At 39.7% G+C, this 17,160-nt stretch overlaps 1 pseudogene; it reads right to left on the bottom strand.

The window, feature by feature from the left end:
• Positions 1–6,503: 6,503 nt before the first annotated feature.
• On the bottom strand, positions 6,504–8,272 carry LOC116866518 (annotated as a pseudogene).
• Positions 8,273–17,160: the final 8,888 nt, after the last annotated feature.

The following is a 17,160-nucleotide window of genomic DNA, read 5'->3' on the forward strand; positions in this document are numbered from 1 at the left end:
GAAGGAAGAAGGAAGGAGGGAGGGTGGGAGGAAAGAAGGAAGGAAGGAAGAGAAGAAGGAAGAAAAAAAGCTAATGCTAGTAAGCATAGCCATCCATGATGCCCTTTATAGATAATGGACAACAAGAAAAGGAAAAAAAAAATTAAGCACAGTTTGGGGGGAACAGCAATTTGGGAGCATAGAAAGGAGGACAAATGAAATGTAATAAGTAGAATTGTACAACAAATCAGGGTTATTGTTAACCAAAGTTGGGAAAACAGGTGGTTAAAAATCTGTCAATGTAATCTAAAGAAAATTTTCAACTACATAAGTTATGGAGTGAGAAGATCTTAAATCAGATGTCATCAAGAGGAAACAACTTATTGCAATTCCTTAATTCAACATTAAATAATATTTCAGCCACCAATTGCCCTTGTGAAATCTACCAACTGACTAGAACTATATCTCTTGCCTAGAAATAGGTCAATTGAATAACTCATTGCAAACGAATACACGATGTCTGTTTTGTAAGTTTTAATGCTTAATAACACAAGCAAATCAATCAAGGGAAAAATAGTTCAAATCTATTGAAGTTTTAGATTTTATTTACTGCTTTACTTTTGAAATCTCAGCATTACAAATCAGAATTTTTCATTACTTTTGTTTCTCTTTTCTTCATTCTCAAGTACCAGTTTATTGAAATCATTGTATTACATATATAAATGTTAAAGTGCAAATTGTTTTACTTCACAGGCTTTTAAAAACGTTGATTGCACAGATAGAAAGTGCTATGAATAAGAATTCATACCTGTATACAAGGAGGCATTTTTAAAAACTGTATGTCATTTTAAATATGCATCCACATACTTCAGGATTAGTGCATTAAAAGAGGAACTTTACCATGTAGAGTTTCCATAAACTTGCATTTACTGATCACCCAGAGTTTAAGCACAAGTGATACCACAACCCCACTCAGTAAGACAGTGGCTCCAAACTAGTCCTTTGCCTCCATTTGGAACCTATCGTCCACTACCCAGCTCAGAGCTTATTATAGTTTTAACCAAGATTCAGCAAAGTCCTTTTTATTTCTATAAATTTGAAGAATAATTGTTTCAAAGCCTAAAATACAAGACAAGTATAAACCAAGGGGCTGAATACTCGAGTTTTGTGGGGAGTTTCATCAAAGCACACATTCACATCCCGCAGAGAGGCTAAAGGCGGTGCTACACAGAAACCACTCCATCTGCTTTTCCTACTGGGTGCACAGCTTTAGCACATTTCCCAGATTCTCTCGTCCAGGGGATGTATAATACAGCTGGTAAAAGGGAGGTAGTGGGTAGGAGATGAGAAAACAAATATCCTCGCTTTATAGTTTGTCACTCTATGCTTTATTGCTAGTGGAAGTGAATAAAGTAATAGCAAACCACATGATACAAGCACCAACCACAAACAAAAAGTTACCAAGCCAATATATTAAGGTTCAAATATAGTTGAGCGCCTTGCTGTCATCTGTTTTTTGTTTTTTTTTTTTTTCCTTCAACCAAGTTTTGCATATCTGTGTCACATCTCCCCAAACATATTATAGCTGCTGACTTGCCCTTGGGAAGCGGTCGTTCATTTTTTTCCACTCACAACATTCCTCCCTTGATTATGGAACTTCATTACCCTGCATTCCTTTTCCAAGTTGCTCAAATTATTTTGTTTTTCATAAATTGTTGATAACTGCTTTTTGAAATTCATGAACTCTAAGGGGGGGGAGATAGAATCAATTATTTCAGTGTAGAAATAAAAGCCAGTTTTTAAAAAATCGTAATTTTTTATTGTTAAAAATTAACATTTCCTTCTGTTTGTTTGTTTGTTTGTTTCCGACCAGAAATTTCAGTATGTTACAATGCTATGGTAATAAAACCGGAACAGTGATGATGGGGCAACAGATAGATCAATAGATTGAAGTCGAAGACCCAGAGGCATATTCAAGGATATATAAACGTCACTCTGCTGTATACTGTATGTATACAAAAACATAGATATGTGTGTGTATGTTTCTGAGCCTTCTGAGTGAACATCTCTTGTTCCCTATCTTCTGTTTTATTCTCTTTTGTACAGATATATTTTAAAACCACAGTGCCATGGCAAAGTCTCCAGAAAGGCTCCCAGTACTCCCCACCTCCCAGTTCACACTCTGGGCTTTGGATCACTTGTTCTGGGGAAGGAGGCTGTAGCGGAGAGGATGCTGGGAGCAGCCTCTGGAGAAGCCCACGTGACTAGGAACTGAGAACCCTAGCTGACAGCCAGCACGTCAGTGAGGACTGCCAGCAAACGTGTGAGTGAGCTTGGAAGTGGATCTTCCCGCAGCTGAGTCTTCAGAGGGCCGCAGTTCAAGCCACCCAGAACCGCTCCGCTCTGCCACTCCCACAGGCCTGACTCTCAGAAACCCTGTGAGATTAGTGTTTGTTGTTTTAAGCTGCTCTGCTAAGTTTTAGGTTAAGTCGTTACTCAATAGATAATTAAAACACATGGCGAATAAATAAAATCAGTAAGACCAATGCGGGTCAATGATTAGTGAGTTAGGTGCTTTGACAGGTTCTGACATGTTCTGTTTCATCTTAATTGTTTTGCCTCAAAAGTAATCCCTTCCGGCAAAACATGTTAAGAGCGGTTCCCAACAGGATGTTAGAAAAATTAACTGTTAGCTTTGGGAACTAAAGTGTGACCACAGCATTATTTTCCATTTTATTAAACTCATTAAATGGTATTGCAGTATATTTATTTCTGTTAAAAAACACGATATTAGAGTCTGGGAGAAAACTTCTTGCAAATTAGTCTGAAACTATCGTTTCTTGCTAGCAGTGTATAATAATATTATAATTGCTTAGCGGAAGATCCTAAGAGATGGACTGACTTTAACACATATTTAAGCCTAATATTTAGACAAAAAAGTTCCTTTGCAGTATTTGAAGACAGCTTTTTCCTGTGTACCTCCTCCTTTCTATGACTAAGATGGTTTGCAATATCTGTCATTATTCTTGGTAGAAGATGAAACTTCAGTAGAGTACCTATGTGAATTCTAACAATTTCTGAACTAGTGAAGCTCCACATAATGAAGATTTATCATGTGTAAGGGAACTGGAAAACGCTAAAATCCCAAGTTATGACTCAAGGCAATTGTTCCAAGCAGACTGTGTCCCTGCCAGGATTACGCCACGAGCGTTCTCCATGCTCCACTAAGGTTGGAATTCAGCTTTGGTACTAACTTGTCTCAGTCTTGGACACAACGGTAATTTCATTTTCCTATTTGTTCTCCCTCAACTAGAATGATTAGGAGTAATTGATTTTTCCATGTAGAAAAAGAAGCAAATGGGGGGCGCCTGGGTAGCTCAGTGAGTTAAGCCTCTGCCTTCAGCTCAGGTCATGATCTCAGGGTCCTGGGATCAAGCCCTGTATTGGGCTGTCTGCTCAGGGGAGAGCCTGCTTCCCCTCTCCCCTGACTGCCTCTCTGTCTACTTGTGATCTCTGTCTGTCAAATAAATAAAATCTTTAAAAAAAAAAAAAAAGCAGCAGCAGCAGATTGGATCCCTACTTCACAATCTAAAAAAAAAAAAAAATTCCACATGAATAGAGGACTTATATATGAAAGGCAGAACCTTAAGAATTTTAAAAGCAAATGTAAAAGTTATCTTTATGACCCTTGAAAAATTTCTTTATCAAAAAAAAATTGCAAATCACAAAGGAAAAGATTAAAAAATTTACATCACGAACTATTCTCTCTCTCTATTTTTTACTTTTAAATATTATATTACTCACAAGAATTTTTAGGGGGAGCAAAGTGATTTAATATGTGTCATAATTTATGCAATTTGTAATAATTTGCAATTAGTAATACAGAGTTAGGGATTAGGCTCCAAGATCAATTTGCATGAGTGTCTGTGTGTGTGTGTTTGTGTGTGTGTGTGTGAGAGAGAATGAGAAAGAGAGAGAGAGAAATTCTTAGTTGCTATGACGGCTCTGGCCTTATTTTCCTCATTCATATTTTTCTCAATTATTTTCTGAATTTTCTTAATTACTGTTTTATTTTTGTACCATAATATCTTTGTAAGTTACATCAGAACTAATAATAAGTACAGAATAAATAACTAAGTTGAACAAATCATCATCAGATTCAATTTATGCTCCCAACAAATAAGCATTTATAACTCAAGCCCTCAAAAAATTATAACAATTTCATAATGAACAATGGATAATTTATGGAGACTTTATGGCAGCAGTGAACATGATTATGGGTAAATTATCTCCAACAAACTGAATTCTGGACTATCCGAATTCCCTGTAATCTCAGAAATGGAATACCAAAGCTATCTGTAAGAAATATTTTCTAATCGTCTAAGGATTCAACTTGTTAGGTTATCTCATTAATTGTATCAGATTGTGTCTTCTATTGCATTTTCTAAATGGAATAGTAACTACTCGGGCTTCACCTGAGGTTCCCGTAAGCCTTCTCAGAATACAGAGAAGGATGAGGGACCAACTTTTGTTCTTCACAATTCAGTTTTGTTAGACGATGCAGAAGTCGCAAAGCTTTCATCAACAATTACTGACTACTTTCATTGTCATCCCCATGTGGGAGTTCTGAAAGACTGTTTGAAATCCGTTCAAGTAACAGAGGAGAGTGCACAGAGCAGCCTTCTGTATTAAAGAATAAGAGAAAAATATTCACTTTCATCAAAGGTGCAAGCAAAAGTGCATCAACACAAACAAAGCAGGCATAAGCCAGAAAGCCTACAGGAAACCATGGAAGGAAGATCAAAATCAGATTCTTTAGAAGGTGAGTGGTATAAAGAAAATGCAGTGTTATTTGCAAAAGCATTTTTATAAAAGAAAGACAAGTCTGAATAGACTATTATTAGCGAGACACTTCACAAACTGAGTTTCAGACAGTGGTTCAAGTTGTAAGGACGCCAACGGTACCACAGGCAATGCTGGGCAGAAGAGTTCACAAGAATGTTCTGCTGCTGGCACATTCAGACCAAAGCAAATCATCCTCAATCAGTCAATTCCTGAAACTTAATGTATTGGAAACTCATGAGCATCTCATACTTTCTTCTAAAAAATTATGGTTGAGGGGCACCTGGGTGGCTCAGTGGGTTGGGCCTCTGCCTTCGGCTCAGGTCATGGTCTCAGGGTCCTGGGATCGAGCCCCACATCGGGCTCTCTGCTCAGCGGGGAGCCTGCTTCCCCCCTCTCTCTCTGCCTGCCTCTCTGCCTGTTTGTGATCTCTCTCTCTCTCTGTCAAATAAATGGGTAAAATCTTTAAAAAAAAATTATGGTTGAGATGGATTATGGATGAAGGTATATTAGAAAAAAAAAATCCACACTTTGCTTAATAACCACTTGTTGTAGTTAGTTAATCAATGTCCTTATAGCAGTTGAGCAAATCCCAATCCCATGGTGAAAAGCCCACATCATTCTAGACTTATTTACACCTCTCAGAGGCCTAAGTATTTTATATCAATATCATCCTATTTTGAATGTATAAAATGATTTACTTCTTTGACACTGAAAAAGTGAAATGTCTAATTAGAGACTATATTCAAGATTTATGATGACACCTGACAGATAATACAAGAACTTCCTAAACTTAATGCACTATTATAAATTGTATCAATTGATCATATTAGCATAAGTGTCAAAGTAAGATTCTGAATACCTGAAAGCAATTTTACCCTGGGAGGGAAAAATATAATTAATAAATAGCACCCCTGTGATCATCATGGCGGTGGTTTGCATATAGCAGGCTGTCTCTCTTTCACAACACATGGTAGGGCTGTTATTTCCCTGTGTGCTCAGAATTAGGTGTGCCAAGGGATTTCTCTGGCTAGAGAAAGTACAAGAGGCAGTGTCTCCTTCACCACATCCGTTTTTCCCTCTGGCTCTGTGACTGACAATATTTAAGAGAGCAGCTCCTCCGTGAGCTGGGAGGACTGAGAGTATATCAAAGGCAGAGTCCTACTTCCAGCCAGCAATAGGAATAGAGCAAAAGCAAGAAATAAGTAAAATGTATGCTTTAAGCCACAACAATTTTGGAGTTTGTCACTGTGTCACAACCTAACCAATCTTGATACGATACCATAAACAAAAGCCTACAAGAGCATCATTATCAAGAGTGAAATAAAGAGGACTTGGCCTTTATTCTGTTGGAAGACTCACTAGGAGTTGTGAGGAGAAAGAGATTCCAAATTGTGTCAATTTGTTGGAAGATAACAAAGATGTGGCTGGTGGAGCAGGGGACAGATGGTGCATATTGTGAGACACAATAGAAGGAAAATAATTAGCCATGTCAGGCAGGCTCTTGTGCATTCTTTTGCATTTATTTTATTAAATGAATAGGAAAAAAATATGAAGAGTTTACTTTTTAAAGGAAAGATTCCCATTCCTTTTGGGCTCTGATATTTATCCTTCTGACTAGAAATGAGCCAGGGTAGCAATTTGGGATTCTATTTATCTATTTATGGTTGTCAAATGATCCTTTATTGAAATAATTTCCTTTGTAGTTCATAACTAGCTGGGTATTCCCCTGCACCACTGTTGATGTCATCCATGATATCATGAGGATGGTTACCACCAACGTCGCAGCCCACAGACTGGGAAGCTCCCACAATCTCTCTCTTTCTCTCTCTTTTTAAAGATTTTATTTATTTGAGATAAAGAGAGAGAGAGAGTGCATGAGCAGAGAGGGGAGAGGCAGAGAGAGAAGCAGGCTCCATATTGAGCACAGAGCCTGATGTGAGGCTCCATCCCAGGACCCTGAGATCATGACTTGAGCTGAAGGCAGAGGCTTAACCAACTAAGCCACCCAGGTGCCCCCGCTATTTTAAAAGATTTTATTTATTTGAAAGAGCATGCGAGCATGAGTAGGAGGGAGGGGCAGAGGGAAAGGTAGAAGCAGACTCCCTCCCACTGAGCAGGGAGCCGGGCTTAGAGCTTGATCCGTTGTCCCTGAGATCAGGATCTGAGCCAAAGGCAAAGCTTAACCAACTGAGCCACCCAACACCGCCCCCTCCTAATCTCTTCAATGATTCCAGAGGGTTCCAGTCCCACATCTATTGGGCAATGTTGGTAATTTCATCAAAAGTGATATTTCCAGGGACACTTGGGTGGCTCAGTTGGCTGGGCTGCTGCCTTTGGCTCAGATCATGATCCCAGGGTCCTGGGATCAAGTCCTACATGGGGCTCCTTGCTCAACGGAGAGCCTGCTTCTCCCTCTGCCTGTTCTACCTGCCGCTCCCCTGCTTGTGCGCTCTCTCTCTAATAAATAAATAAAATCTTAAAAAAAAGTGATATTTCCACTGTGCTTAATGTTTTTCTGCTTCTTTCTGTGTCTTGGTAGTTCCTTGAGAGTTTTGATAATCAGGGCAGAGGCAGAAGGTACCACTTCAATCTGGACCAGTCTGTTCCAAATGGTCAGTTCACTGTCATCCACAGACCCTTCCCATCACTGGTTACCTTGGCAATATCATCATCAAACATTTTTTTTTAAAGATTTTATTTATTTATTTGACAGAGATCACAAATAGGGAGACAGGCAGGCAGAGAGAGAGAGAGAGGAGGAAGCAGGCTCTCTGCTGAGCAGAGAGCCCGATGCGGGGCTCGATCCCAGGACCCCGGGATCACGACCTGAGCCGAAGGCAGAGGCTTTAACCCACTGAGCCACCCAGGCGCCCCATCATCAAACATTTTTGGAGACAGACCCAGCCCGCCCATCTTTGGGGCCAAGGCAGACATGGCACCGAGCTCCCCACCGGTGCACCTCAGGCATTAGACTTTGATCTCATTGGGGGTGGAACTTACGGCATGGCAGAGGTGGCAGCTGTCCAACGACCCCCGATTGGATGAACCCAGATGACTGAAGACCGTTGCACCATCGCCTCCTCCGAACTGAAAGCCAAAAGCACTTAGTTATTTTTAAAACTCAAACCATGTTGTAGATACCATTGACTTTAAGGTTTCTTTATTATGTTAATTTTATGAGGGAAGGAACCTTGTTATCCTGTTCAAAGCTCTGTCCCCAGTATCTAGAATAGTACACAAACTAGACTAAAAATATTTTTTGAATGAATGAGTGAATCTGTATTTTTGCTAGCAGTTTTTATGAACTGCAAGGTCAATGTTAGATAATGGTCGAAGTGGCTCTCCCCAAACCCAAATGCCATTTTAAACTTCAAGCAAAGAAGTACAGGAATCCTCTGCTTTTTGAAATTTCGTGTTCCACTACTTCTCCTTTATGAAATACCTCCATTAATAGTACTGGATGCGGAAAAAAGAAATAGTACCAGGTGTGTATTCAGTAACTGAACGAAACCTGAAGATTTTACAAAAACTTCGGAAAGCAAAGACAGTGTTGGGCATTTGTTTTGCCACGAGCTATTAAAGAGGCTGCAAGCAGTCAGAGCTAGGAGAGTACCACCCCCCACACCCCACTCCCGGCTCCTTCCCGGGGCTCTACACTCTGCACCCACACCACAGCATCTAGCGGCAATATCTTTGAACTGTGTCTGGGGGCATCTGGGTTTTTTCTCGATTTATTTTGGGTCCATTAGCAATGTGTGTCCTAAGGAATCAGAAAACCTTGGGGACCTAGGTGGTTGAGTTGGTTAAGTGTCTGCCTTTGGCTCAGGTCATGATCCCAGGGTCCTGGGATCAGCCCCATATCAGGTTCCCTGCTCAGCAGGGAGCCTGCTTCTCCCTCTCTCCCTCTGCCTGCTGCTCCCCCTACTTGTGCTGTATCTTTCTCTGTCAAATAAATAAAAATCTTACAACAACAACAAAACCCTAAGAAAGATTATTTTTTGGATCTGGGAGTGCTCAAAAAACATTACCCATATAAATTAATGGCAATTGCTTCTCCACTTTCTGTCATTTCAGATAATGAAAGGTTTCAGGGGTATGCTCTACTTTTGTAGAGCAGAGGAACGTGGATCGTGTCTAGAACAAATGAAGACTATAATTCATCCTACTCTTCTTAACCTTCTGGAGTATAACGTTGAGTTAAATTTGAGTACCACACACCAAGACAACATTAATAAACACCACTGTGGTCTTGCCCTAACTTTTTTACACCACGCTGACCCCAGAAAATGATAACATTTGTAGGAAACAGGTGGAGGGGGGAAAGCCTTGCTGGGTCACACTTAAGACTGAGAGACTAATACATGTCAAGAACTAACCTATTTTCTTAGAGAATCTTTTATTTCTAGCAAAAGTTGCTGCTCAAATGCTGATCATGAAAGAATATTTACAGCGAGAGGGAGAGAGACTTTTTTTTTAAGGACAAATTTTTTTTTTTTACAGATTTTATTTTATTTATTTATTTGACAGAGAGAGAAATAGCGAGAGAGGGAACACAAGCAGGGAGAGTGGGAGAGGAGGAAGCAGGCTCCCACTGAGCAGGGAGCCCGATGCGGGGCTTCATCCCTGGACCCTGGGATCATGACCTGAGCCAAGGTAGCTGCTTAATGACTAGATCGCTCTGGTAGGGGGAAGAACATAAAAATGAATAGGGTGCTTCTCTCACCTACACCCCAAGGCTATGGCACCCACAGAAAAATGATAATATTTTGGCACACCTGTGATACAGTGTTTGCGAAGCTCTGTTCTGTTGCATCAGGAGAGAAAATGGGGTAGAAGGAGAGGATTTGAGGCCACAGTATTAATAATTATACTAGCCACAACTAATTAAGTACCACTAATAAAAGGCACTCTGCATACATTAGTTTATTTAACACACTTAACCACTAACTACATGAGCTGGGTGTTATTTCTTCTCCTTTCCATTAAAGAATGTTGAGGTTTAGTGTTGTTTTTTTTTTTTTTTTAAGATTTATTTTACAGAGAGAGAGAGAGAGAGACAGTGAGAGAGGGAATACAGTAGGGGGAGTGGGAGAGGGAAAAGCAGGCTTCCCACTGAACAGGGAGCCCGATGCGGGCCTTGATCCCAGGACCCTAGGATTGTGACCTGAGTTGAAGGCAGATGCTTAACCACTGAGTCATCCAAGCACCCTGAGGTTTAGAGACAATTAATGTCATATCCAAGTCTTTGTAAGTGGTAAATTTTAGGGCCAGGTTTTGAATCTAGGACTGTAGATCCCATGTTCTGTTCTCTATAAACAGCAAGACACAAGAGCTTATGTGTACATAGCTGTCTTCAAATGTTAGCAGACTCTTTCTTATGTGACAGAAAGAATAGAAATTTCTAATACTCTAAGAGGTAAAGCTAGAGCCTATGAGTGGAATTATGAAGACAGGCTTTACTTCAGAATAAGGAAAAAATGATAATCTCATGAAGGTTGAACTTCTCACCTCAGATGGTATTTAGCAAGTGATTACTTCTTAGGGAATTTATGGGAGACTACCACATCGATGACCTCTACTTTCTTCGGCTTCGAGAGTATGATATTATAGTAAGTAAAAAGCATGAGAAGATTCTGTTACAAATATTGTTCCTCTTACATGAACTTTCTAAGGAGAGATTTGTATTTTAGACTAACTACATTTGGATCAAGAGCTCAAATCTGAGCTCTTGATCCAAGAGAGAAGGATCGATAATTCTCCGAAGAGCTTATAAGTACCTTTCTTAGAAGACTGCCCTCTTATCCGGGAGCTTCTAGGTCTGGTTAGAAATACGTTCGTTCTGAAAAATCAAAATACAGTCTGAAACCTCCACCACTGGCAGGATTGGAATAGAGTAGAGCGAAGAGGATCTATGACCTTCCACAAGCCTTCCTGAAAAAGGGAATGGACATCGATGAACAAGAAATCCTGAAATCCATTGATTGTCCTATGTTGAGGAATGGTTTAAGCAATTCTCTGTGTGATCTTGTTGATATGCATAAGAGAAAGCCCTTTGCTTATTTCCAGATTTTCTCCTATTTTTTAAGGATTTTATTTGTTTATTTATTTGAGAGAGAGTGAGTGAGAGACAGAAAGAGAGAATGAGCAGGGAGCAGGGGACAGAGGAGGGGCAGAGGGAGAGGGAGAAGCAGGCTCCCGACTGAGCAGGGGAACCTAAGATCATGACCTGACCTGAAGGCAGACACTTAACCCACTAAGCCTCCCAGGCACCTCTCTCTCTCTCTGTCTCTTTTTTTTTCTTACCACTTTTCTAGAGGGAATAACATTTTTGTCATTTCCCCACCATTTCTTTTCATAAACACACTGCCAGTTTTTGCTTTAGAATAGCAGCTACTCTAATAAATCAAGGATTCTCTGAGAAGAATATTTTCATCCTTGAGAGAGCACATGGGATTAAAATAAAGTATTTGCCACTGACTGGGGTAAAGAACATGGAGGGCAAGACAGCATCCCTTCTCTGTGACTTTGTCCCATCTCTCCCTCCTCTTGACTTCCTTTAGGCAAGGATGCTTGGTGCCCCATAGAACCTCCAGTCCCACGAAGAGTCTGAAATGATTTTGGAACCGCAGAAGTTATCCCCTTGATTCTTCATTCCCCCAAACTGCAGGCGATTAAGAGACAAATCTAAATCATCCTGGGGAAAGAAATTCTCAATAAAAATATGACTGCGATTTCAGACAATTTTGTTATTAAAAGCATTTGTTAGTCATTTCTTAAGTGACAGTGAGCACAAAAATATCAATAAAATTTGCTGAATGATGTCTACCTAGATAAAATATGTGCATAATTTATTTCTTGTCCCAATCTTCCTACTATTTTTAAAAAGCCAGGCACATTGTAGGTGATCAAAAAAATGATTGTTGAATAAAAAATGATATAGTGTGTTTGGGAGATAATGCTACAGGTAATTGTAATTATACACATCATTACGACTTCATAATCCTTGATATACATATTTACAATAACTTGCTGGTTAAAACTGAAAGTCCTTTCAGTTCAACAGATCCGTTAGTAAGGATCCAAGACACACTCAAAATACCTAATTTTGCTTCAAAACAATAGGGCCAGTAATCATTTCTTTTTTTTTAATTAATTAATTTATTTATTTTTAGGATTTTATTGACTTATTTGGCAGACGGAGACAGAGCAAGAGAGAGAACACAAGCAGGGGAAGTGGGAGAGGGAGAAGCAGGCTTACCGCTGAGCAGGGAACCCCACATGCGGCTCAATCCCAGGGCACTGGGATCATAACCTAAGCCGAAAGCAGATGCTTACCAACTGAACCACCCAGGTGCTCCTCTTCTTTTCTTAAAGATTTATTTATTTGAGAGAGAGAGAGAGAGAGCAGGGGGAGGGGCAGAAAGAGAGAAAGAGAGAAAGAGAAAATATCCTAAGCAGACTCCCTGCTGAGCACAGAACCCAAGATGGGTTTTGATCTCAGGACCCTGAGATCATGACCTGAGTCAAAATCAGGAGTCCAGTGCTTAACTGACTGAGCCACCCAGACTCGCTGACTATTTCTTCTATGATGAACCCAGAAAAGAACACAGTGTTTAAGAGGATGCATATTCAGGATAGAGACTGCTGGAATCCAGCTCCATTATTTACTAGCTTTATCGCACTGCCTGAGTTTCTTATCTAGGTTCCCTCATCTGTTAACTGTGGATAACTCAGAGGCCTATTAGGAGGACTGAATGGGATAAATCTTGCAAAGTACTTAGCATAGTGTCTGACATATAGTAAATATTAAATGAATGTTAAACATTATTATTATCATTAATCTATCAGTATGAAGAATAAAAAGAAACAGGGAAGTATAACACTAATAAATAAAAAGGTAATTTGGCTGCCTCTCATATCTAGGAATTAAATTTTAGGGGTTTGGATTACTGTATATTATTTTTCTATATTTGTACATGCTTCATTACTTATGGAAAAATAAACTATCAAACCGTGCTACAGGAATATATACAAAAATGGTTGAACGCTTTGTAAAGTATTCTCAAATCTAAGACTGTTGAACTTTTTTTCTCCTTTTATGTTTTAAACATATATACTATTTCTGAAAAGTATCATCAGAGGTTGCTGGCTGGCTCAGTCAATAGAGTATGAGACTCTTGGTCTCAAGGTTATGAGTTCAAACCCCACATTGAGTGTAGAGATGATTAAAAAAAAAAAAAAAGAAAGAAAAGAAAAGAAAAAAAAAGTGCAGTCACTATCTTTTATTCAGCACCAGAACCTTTGTTATTCTGAAGTCTGGGGACTTAAGACCATTGAAGTTTGTAAATGTATTGACAAGTGCTTCTAAGAAAGCATGGGCAGAGTTCAGAATATTATCTTAGAAGGTGAAGAACACCATGTAAATAGAGTTGCAAATCTCTTTGTATTGAGCTGAGCTCACAGTTCAGTACCTTAATAATCTTACAGACACTAAAGTTCCTCAAGTTTGAGACAATCCCTGATGAATTAGTTCAATTACTATGATGTGGGCCAAAGAGCAAGGTCACATATACCCTCATGGAGAGAAAGATATCATTTTATATTCGCTTTCAGACACCTTCAGTTAGATTTCCACTGGGTTTTTTGATGTGTGTGTGTGTGTGTGTATGTGTGTGTGTGTGTGTTAACAACATTTAAATTTAACTTCTTGTTCACCTTCCTTACTACTTGTTTTTGTCTAGCATGATTTTTATGCCTTCGGGTGCCTATGAATTATTTATGCACCCATATGATTTTCTTTCTACATCTCCTTGCTATGTTTTAAGTGAAAAGTTATGAAGGAATATTAAATAAGATGAGAGCAAAGCCAAGGGAAATGCAATATAGTTATGTGTGTGTACTGATAATGCCAGTTGTCGAGTATTACTGGACTCAGCTGAAAAAAAGAAAAAAAAATATGTAACTGCCTTCACCAGTTGCTCATTTTATATCACCCAAGGCAAGATTATTTCCTAGAAGACATCGTTCTGTAATATAACCCTTCCTCACCTCTAAATCTCCCTAGCCTCCACTCCAAATACCAGGTAATTTTACTAAATCATAATACATTCTGTTAGCAGTACAGGGAAAGGGACTAAATGAACGTTGGATCATCTGTTATGCCGGCGGGTAAATTACAAATTTCCATTTCTCTGGATCAAATGGCATTTGCAAATCAAACCCTGTAACAGCTACAAAAAAAGCAGACATTGCTAGACTCATATTTTACATTCATTTTAAGTCATAAATCTTTAGAGTGTCATTTAAGTCCCCAGACACAATTATGTATCTTTCTGTACTATTCACAGAGAGTAAAAAGAATTTGCTACACTTACACCGTCCTATCCTAACAATTCATAGCCTTAACGGGTCTTTCCTGGAGACCCTTCTCTCCCTTAATCTTCTCCCAAAGCCATAACACTCATGCATTTTTCTATGATGGAAAGACAGTTTTAGTCTGAAATCCCCAACTTTGCATTTTCATCTTCAAAATCTCCTCTTTGTAGGGAGTTAGCCCTTTTTTTGGCTTTCAACTAAAAAGAAAAAGAAAAAAAAAAAGAAAAAAAGGGAAATGGTTCTTCAAGTCGAACTTGATCTTCTGTGTCTTTCTATCACCTGACACCTGTTTCTTTCTTCTATCCTCACAGTCGGCCATACGATTTCTGTGTTAAAAAAATATACCTCATCCATCACAGAGTTAAGAGATCAGGAAAAGTGCCTATCAAAACTGTTGTGAAAGAAACCATCTGCTAACTTTCAACTGGCTTTCCAAGAAGGTGCTAAGTAGTATCTCTTAGTGGCTCTGTGGCACGGGGCGTTAAGTCAACAACACCACACAATAAATGGTTTTCTCTCTTTAATATCTAAACCTGTTCTAATATAGCTAGTGGAATCTTTTATTTCCTTTCCTTTGGCGATGAAAGAAAACATGCTGTCACGTAAAAATCACCTCTAAAACAACCGTGCGGTAATGGGGTTCGAGTTATGTGTTTGGAGTCTAAAAAGCAAGCATGGCCTCGCTTGGTGATTTTTAACTATCTTTTATTCTCTTAGTGTCCTGTGAGTTGATTTCTCTTTCTGTAAGATATACACTGCCTTTTATTCAATACAGAAAGAATAGAAAAAAAAAAAATCTTGGGAAACTCTCAGCCTGGTCCAGGTTTTCTTTTATAAGAATTTTAAGTCTTTTGTTTGTTTGTTGTTTTTTGCTTTTTTTTTTTTTTAAGGATCACAAGTTCATTTACTTCCAAATATCAGTTGTGTTGTAGCTTCATGTGTGCAGTCCCTGTGCATCTGCGATTTTAGCTACTGACATCATTCCATATTATTTTTTGTGGCCCCCTCCCAAAAAAAATTAGATCCTAAATGGCCACTGCAGGGCTTTATGTTCCTCTTTAATGTCATACCTCTATTAGGCAGTTTATTTTAACTTCCTTCTTTTCCAGATTATTCATGTTGGAAGGTATACTTTCAAAACTCCCCTTTAGTGATGATAAAATGGACTAGACTTGATAAATCTTTCTGGGTATAGATTTTCAAAACTCCTGTTGATCCACTATGCTTTCATGTTAAAGAAAGAATTGAGACATCAGCTCTAAGACAAAATAACTTCAGCTCCAGAGCAGAGAAGGCCAGCCAGCCCCTGGGTGGTTTTCATAGAAGAAGATTTGAAACCTTCCCTCTGTAGATGGTCAGTTACACACCCACATCGAGGCATCAAAGTGAAGGTGGTGACCAGTGTGGGGTTGATGGAACTCTGCAGGCCCCGCAGGTCAGTTTGGCCAAAGGAAGTGCTGCACCAGCCCCACAGTCTGTGGCTGTACAGTGCCCAGTGGTCAGAGGGAAGGCATTTATGTCCCTCTGGAGATGCACGGGGGAAGAGAACTGAAAGTCGATTGTATGTTGATCTCACAGCCATCTCCTGATAAATATCTTTTTAATACTGTGATGCGAATGAGCTCCTCTGTGTTACCAGCAAAGAGTATTTTTGCCTTTGACAACCGGGACTCTACGGTTAGATCCCATAAACCTCCACTTTGATCAGTAGGAATCAAAATGTGGGTGTACATTTGCTGCATAAGTTCAGTTTAAACACATTCAGATAAGGACCAGTGTTTTTAGAGAAAGCTCAAGAATATGAAATGGTGCTTATTGGAGCGCCTCGGTGGCTCAGTCATTAAGCGTCTGCCTACGGCTCAGGTCCTGATCCCAGCCAGGGTCCTGGGATGGAGCCTCACATCAAGCCCCACATCAGGCTCCCTGCTCAGGAAGCCTGCTTCTCCCTCTCCCATTCCCCCTGCTTGTGTTCCTTCTCTTGCTGTGTCTCTGTCTGTCAAATAAATAAATGAATAAATAATCTAAAAAAAAGAAAGAAAGAAAGAAAGAAATGGTGATCATCCAAGGCTTTCTTTTTCCAAGCTGCCTGCCAGGTACATACGGGTGGATGAGATGAGTGGATGTGGGTAGGAAAGTGGCTCACTTCTGCTTCCAGCAGCCCCATTTTTTTTTTAAAGATTTTATTTATTTATTTGACAGACAGAGATCACAGGTAGGCAGAGAGGCAGGCAGAGAGAGGAAGGGAAGCAGGCTCCCTGCTGAGCAGAGAGCCCGACGCGGGGCTCGATTTCAGGACCCTAGGATCACCACCGGAGCCAAAGGCAGAGGCTTTAATCCACTGAACACCCAGGCGCCCCTCAGCGGCCCCATTTTTATATGACTTTTCAGCCGCCCTGTTCTAATCCTTTCATGGGCTATGAGGTTGAGCTGGACTCAGGTTTGGCCACATAAGTAGTGTTGGAGGGCAGGCTTTTGAGGAGGTGTGGAAGGTGTGTAGTGGCTACAGAGGCAAATCCTCTTCCCCAACAAAAAATCAACCAAGCTGCTTTCTTCCCTTTTCAAGATTTTTATGTAATTGCTTGTGGATTAACTGCATGATTTTCTTTGTTGTTGTTGTTTTGTTTCCTTTTGTTTTCACAATTTTTGACCTTCGGAGCTCAAACAGCTGGTCTCATCTGTACAACATTAAGAGATCGTTCCCATTGTGTTGTGTGCACATTCAACAATGTTTTACAGCAAATGTGTATGTGCGCTTGACAGAAGTAATAGTCTCATTTTACATTTGTGTTAAGTCTCAGAATACAACAGTAAAAGCAAAACAGGTGCTAGAAAGAGCCTGTGGCAATTATAGCAGGGATGACACATCAGTAGTTGTCATAATGACTTAACAATTAAGGGTTAGCTGAAAATCTTGTTGCGCTCAGGAGACTGCTTAGTACCATCATCCTGTAGAAACACAAC

The sequence above is a fragment of the Lontra canadensis genome, unplaced genomic scaffold, assembly GCF_010015895.1.
Source record: "Lontra canadensis isolate GAN:19392208 unplaced genomic scaffold, GSC_riverotter_1.0 scaffold10, whole genome shotgun sequence".
Classification (NCBI taxonomy): Eukaryota; Metazoa; Chordata; class Mammalia; order Carnivora; family Mustelidae; genus Lontra; species Lontra canadensis.